This window comes from Ailuropoda melanoleuca, unplaced genomic scaffold (assembly GCF_002007445.2).
Source record: "Ailuropoda melanoleuca isolate Jingjing unplaced genomic scaffold, ASM200744v2 unplaced-scaffold195, whole genome shotgun sequence".
Taxonomy (NCBI): domain Eukaryota; kingdom Metazoa; phylum Chordata; class Mammalia; order Carnivora; family Ursidae; genus Ailuropoda; species Ailuropoda melanoleuca.
This window is the reverse complement of record NW_023188836.1, coordinates 868-7,141: the sequence shown is the minus strand read 5'-3', so window position 1 is coordinate 7,141 and position 6,274 is coordinate 868. Positions and strand designations below refer to the sequence as shown.

The 6,274-nt window shown below is 53.6% G+C and overlaps 1 pseudogene; it reads right to left on the bottom strand.

Moving 5' to 3' along the window:
• Positions 1–5,917: 5,917 nt before the first annotated feature.
• On the bottom strand, positions 5,918–6,067 carry LOC117797942 (annotated as a pseudogene).
• Positions 6,068–6,274: the final 207 nt, after the last annotated feature.

Below are 6,274 nucleotides of genomic sequence, written 5' to 3'. Positions count from 1 at the left end.
TGGGTGGGCCCGGGGATGAGCTGACACCGGGTGGCTGGGAGCTTGCCTGGCTGTCATCCTTGCTGCTGACCACCCCCTTTCACAGGGAGCCCCCCCTGACCCTGCCGCTCTCTCCCCTTCCCAGGACTCCAAATTCTACCTGGAGGGCGAGGTGCTGTTTGTGACTGTGGGCAGCCTCGTGGAGCACTACCACACGCACGTGCTGCCCGGCCACCAGAGCCTGCTGCTGCGGCGGCCTTACGGCTACGCAAGGCCCAGGTGACCCCGCGACACGCGCTGCCCGGCCACCAGAGCCTGCTGCTGCGGCGGCCCCACGGCTGCGCGAGGCCCAGGTGACCCCGCGACACGCGCTGCCTGGCCACCAGAGCCTGCTGCTGCGGCGGCCCCACGGCTGCGCGAGACCCAGGTGACCCCGCGACACGCGCTGCCCGGCCACCAGAGCCTGCTGCTGCGGCAGCCCCACGGCTGCGCGAGGCCCAGGTGATGCTGGCGACACATGCTGCTGGGCAGAGGCCAGCCACAGGGGCCGTGGCCCCAGGCCACGCGGATGAGCGGGAGTGAGTGCCATGCTGCGACCTGGGGCCTCCCCAGCAGACGCCATGTAGAATGTGCCAGGCCAGGCCTCACTCAGCAGACTGGTCCCTGGGGCTGAGCCAGGCTCTGCACGCCAGAGGATTCGGGGGGTCGCCTATGACACTCAGCCCACCCTGCCCCACCTCCCAGGAGCCCGGGTCCCAGGACCGAGCCCTGCCTAGGATTTGTGGACAAGAATGTGGTCATCCCCATCCCTCCCCAACTCCCCTGGCGCGCTAACCCTACCCGGTAGTGGGAGCTGGGCAGGACTGGGCATCTGGGGTTGGGGCAGGGGCTGGCCCCAGGACTGCCACCCCCAGGAACTCTTCAGACGCAGGCTCCAGGATGGGCCACTGATGTACAATAAAGCACAGATGACCTTTCCCCTGTGGCCGGGGCTTCATTGGGAAGGAGGGATGAGCGGCCTTACTGCATACCCGCGCCCACATCCGAGCCGTGACTCTAGCAGCTCAACTCCTGGGAAGCCTAAGAAGTGGTTGTCTTCAGGGCGTAGGTCAGTAAAGAGCTTGCTCTGGGTGCATAGCTAGGAACAGAACAAGGCCAAAACTCGGGCAGTCTGGACTCAGAGCCTATCCTCCGAAGTGCCACAGGTCAGGTGCAAGGCAACGGACTGCAGAGGTAGATCCCCCCATCTACAGTGGGGTCATTTGCTGGATTAACAAACGGTTCCTGGGGCACAGCTGGGTGCACACGGGCCAGGCCAGTGGGGTGTGCCTGGGTGGGGAGCTCAGAACCCTGCTGGGGGCTCCAGGAAGACTTCCTGGAGGAAGCGATGGCAATGGAGGGGCAGGAAGAGTGGGTCCTGTGTAGGCTAAGTGTGGGTGGGGATGGTGGTCCCAGATGCCCTCTGGGCAACACCCAGCTCAAGTCCGGCCCTGACCGCCCCTCCCTGCCTGCTGTGGAATTCCAGGAGCCACTCTCCCTGGCACAGCCATCCAGGCTGGATTGTTGTGTCTATGTCAAAACAGACTCCGCTTGGGGTCAGGGCTGGCAGGGACTCCGGGGTCAATAGATCCTCTGCACCTCATGTTGGGAAAGAAGTTTGCTGTGTGAGATTCAAACCCAGGACGGCAGTGTGCCCACCTGCCTGGGATTCATCATCTGGAGAGGGCCTTTTGTTTGCACTTCCTTCCACCTGTCCCTGGGCATGTTTGGGGGTGGGGTGGCTTGCTGGAGAGGGGGAGGGATGAGATCACAGTGGATGGGAGAGGTCCTGGGGGGATGACAGCCATCTGCTTCCAGGAACCAAGTGTCCAGCACCATCCCTGCAGATGTTTCCTCTAAATCCTGCCGGGGTGGGGGGAGGTCAGCACGGGCACTGTCCAATTTGGGGCACGGGGAGCCTTTGGCATTCCACACTGTCTCTGAACCAGCAATCCCTCCTCCCTGCCCTGAACTAGTGTGGGGAGCGCATGGGGGCCCACCATTCCCTACTGTGGCTGCAGTTTCCCTTCTGTAAACGTTTTAAGTGGGGGGTTTGGACCAGGAAAGTGTTTCTAGTCAGTACCCGGGGGCTGCTTGCAAGTGAAGCACTGCGTGATGTGGGATATCCTGTCATTTCCAACTAACCTGTGGCCAGCTCAGAAGCTAAAACATATTTGAAGACCTCTGAGCTGCAAAGGTGGGGGGTTCTGGGACCTCTGGTCACTTGGACAGATGAGGCCTATGGCTGCCCAAGGCCCAGCCTGAGGCCTGAATTGGCTTTACCTCTCCTCCCAGGCCCTAGGCCTGCCCAGGACAAACCCTCCTGTTGCCCCAGGGATCCAGGGCCTCAGCTGTAAGAGTATGTGCTGGGGGTGGCCGATGGGGTCGATGGGGTCCCAGGCATAGTCTCCAGCATAAAGGGGCCAGAGGGAACCCCTCCCTCCTGAGACCTGCCATGAACGTTCTATTTCTCACACAGTGTTGGAGGGTGGTTACCACTTACCAAGTACTTACTGGGTCCCAGGCGCTGAGCCCCATGGATACTTGACATAGTTTGCTTGGAGAAGAAGCTACTATGTGCCCATTTCACAGGTGAGAAAACGGAGGGTCAGAGCGGCCTGGATTCAAGTTCCAGCTTGGCTACTTACTGCCATGTGACCTGTCCTCTGATGCTCTGAGCCCAGCCCCCAGTCCCTGCCTATCTCCCCATCTCCCCTCAGGGCTTCTGGTAGTCATGCAGAATGTCTACACTGTGGTTCTGGGTTTGCCCTAATTGAGCCGGGTGGGGGGAACAAAACTGGCCTGCCTCCCTCTGCTTTGCCCTCTGGGCCCAGTCTGGGGGTAATAGTAGGAGGCCTAGAACCTGCCCCAGGGGCTAGCCTGCTTCCTCATCCTACAGATGGAGAAACTGAGGCCCAGAGAGGCTTCATTGCCTTGTCCGGCATCATGGCGAGTTCAAGAGATGGGTTCAAATCCTGGGCTGAGAAAGGCCCAGAACCTTTGGGAAGCTTCTCCAAGCTGATGACTGAACACGGTTTTACTCTTCTTTCAGTTGATCAGAAAGAGTGAGCTTCTCTATCTTCTGTTAATAGAGATTTTTATTGTGAACATTGATGCTTTTAGAACCAGAAGAGACCTCATGAAACAAGTCCGGAGGGGCTCCTGGGTGGCTCAGTGGGTGAAGTGCCCGACTCTTGCTTTAGGCTCAGGTCATTATCTTAGGGTCCTGGGATCATGCCCTGCGTTGGGCTCTGCGCTCAGTGGGAAGTGAGCTTGAGATCCTCTCTCTCCTTCTCCCTCTGCCCTCCACCTGCACTCTCTCTCTTTCTCTCTCTCAAATAAATAAATGGGTGGCTCAGTTGGTTAAGCGTCTGCCTTCGGCTCAGGTCATGATCTTGGGGTCCTGGGATTGATCCCTGCATCGGGCTCCCTGCTCAGTGGGGAGCCTGCTTCTCCCTCTTCCTCTGCCCCTCCCCTCTGCTTATGCTGTCTCAAATAAATAAATAAATAAATAAAATCTTTAAAATAAAAATAAAATAAATCTTAAACAAAAGCAAAAAAAAAGGTCCTGAGTTGTTCCAAGTCCCTGCCCCAACTCTGGGCCACATTGCGAGGAAGCCCCCTGCTGGTCCAAGGAGGCTCTCCCTGCCCCCTTGGCAGGATGGGTAGGGCTGACAGGGCACCTGGGAAGAAGAGGCAGCAGCCTCGGGCCAAGGGGCTTCTTGCCCAGTGTCCCCTGGAAGGGAGCATTGGAAGGGAGGCCTGGAGGACACAAAGGACACGGAAGGAATATGGGTCAGAGCTGGCACTTATGCCAAATCTGTGTGTCTCTAGGGGAGGGCAGTGAGGGGAGGAAGGCCTCTCTCTCTGGTGTGACCCGGTGGCACAGAGCCCCCACCGGGTAACTTGCCACATCCAGTTCCCTGTCTCTGCCTGCATGCCCTATCCCTCCCCCTGGAAAAGACTGCCTGATGGGGGGACCTCAGAGAAGGCTCCAGTCCGGGGGAGGGGGACACTGACCCTTGAAGATGGTTGGAAGTGGCCATCCCCCATTAGGCTACCTTCTAGCACACTCCCACCAGAGGGAGAGTCTTGAGACACAGAGCAGACCCCAAACACATCTACTTTCTTCAGACCTTCCTTTGCTCCTCATGAATCCTTAGAGGCCGCCAGACAGCTGCCCCCGCATCACCCTCCAGCTTCAGCTCTGGCCACACCCTGAGCTACTCAGAGCTAAAGCACTCTTTTTTCTTTTGATTTCCTATAAAGCAAAACACACATTCGGAAAAATGAGCAAAACACAAATGTGCAGCCTAACAAATGGCTATGAAGTGAACATTTTTATGACCCCGTCAAGAAGTAGGCTCTCCAGCACCCATGTGCCCTCCCCATCACAGCTCCGCCCCTCCCGGTCTCACCAGCAACCCCTGCCCTGGCTTTGGGTTGGCTCGTGTTCTTGTTCTGCTATTAAGCCTTCACCACTCAATGATACATCCGTCGCGGTGGTCTCCTGTTTTTGTATTTTATGCAGATGGCATCATACAGATGGAAGCTTTGACATCGGCTTCTTTTGCTCATCATGTCTTGAGAGGCATCCGTGTTGCTGGGCTTAGCTGTAGTTTGTTCAAGTTCATTGCTGAAAACCTTTCCATTATATAACTACATCATAGTTCACGGGTCCATTTTATTGTAGATGGACGTTCGGTTTGTTTCCAGTTTGGGGCAAGCCCAGACGATGCTGCTACCAACAGTAGTATTTCTGATGCATGTGTGCACGAGTTTCTCTAGGGTATGTACCCAGGAGCCTGACCCCTGGGTTCTAGGGCATCAGGAACCTTTGCTGTCTTCAGGAATTTCATTGTAACGGTTTACACTACCATCAGCAGTAAAAGACAGTTCCCTTGGTTCCATATCCTTGCCGACACTTGGTATCGTCAGATTTTTTTTTCATTTATGGCAATCTGGTGGGTGTATAATTACAGATTTAATTTGCATTTAGCTAATTACTAATGAGCTTGAGCATATGTTCATGTGTTTACGAGCCATTTTTGATTTGTCTCCTGTGAAGTGTCTATTCAAATATTTTGCACATTTTTTCTATGCGTTATTCCTTTTTCTTATTAATCTATACAAATTCTTTATGTAGCCTTGATATTGTCAGTAATGCGTGTTGCAAATACCTTCTCTAACTCTATAATTGCTATTTTGCATAGGTAAGTGTTCACTTTCATTTCTTCCCATAGGTTTACCCACCTGTTCCTGCACTGTTTATTTATAATCTGCTCTCCCGCCCCCATCTGCAATGCCACCTGTGATGTGTCCCTATATATGTAGGTCTGTTGTTCTACTCTTTGTTCAGTTCCATTTGTCTGTCTATTCCTGTGCCAGTAGCAGCTGTCTGAATTACTGTCACTTAATTATGTCTTGATATCTGCTAAGTAGGTCCTCACCTTACTTTTCTTCTTTAAGAGTGTCTTGTCTACCGTGGCTCTTTCTATTTCCATGAGTTTTTTCTCCCACTATTTTTATAAAATTTATTTTTATTTTTTAAGATTATTTGTTTATTTATTTGTGTGTGAGAGGAAGAGAGAGAGTGAGAGTGAGAGCGCACAAGCGGGGGGAGCAGCAGGTAGAGGGAGAAGCAGGTTCCCCGCTGAGCAAGGAGCCCGATGCGGGACTCGATCCCAGGACACTGGGATCATGACCAGAGCTGAAGGCACACGCTTAACCCTCTGAGTCACCCAGGCATCCCCCTTTTCCCACTCTTTAAAAAAATATTTTATTTAATTGTTTTAGAGAGAGAGAGAGAGAAAATGGGGGGAAAGGGAGAGAGAGATTCTTAAGCAGGCTCCACTCTAGGCACTCGGAGCCTGACGTGGGGCTCTATCTCACAACCCTGAGATCATGACCTGAGCCAAAATCAGGATTGGACGCTTAACCGACTGAGCCACCCAGGCATCCCATCCCACTTTTTTTTTCGCATAAATTTTAGCAACAATCGCACCTTGGATAAACCTCATTGGCTATGATACTGCCACTGCACAGAGCTATTTTCACATAAATTTTTTAATCAGCTCATCAGTGTCACTAATAACTCTGCTGATCTTTTGATTGGGAATTCATTATAACGTAAACCAGCTTGGGAAGAAGTGACATCTTTACAGCATTGAGTTCTCTGACTCATCAACATGGTCCACCTCCCTATTAATTTGAGTCTTCTTTGATGATTGGCCATAGGATTTCATAACTTTGCCCA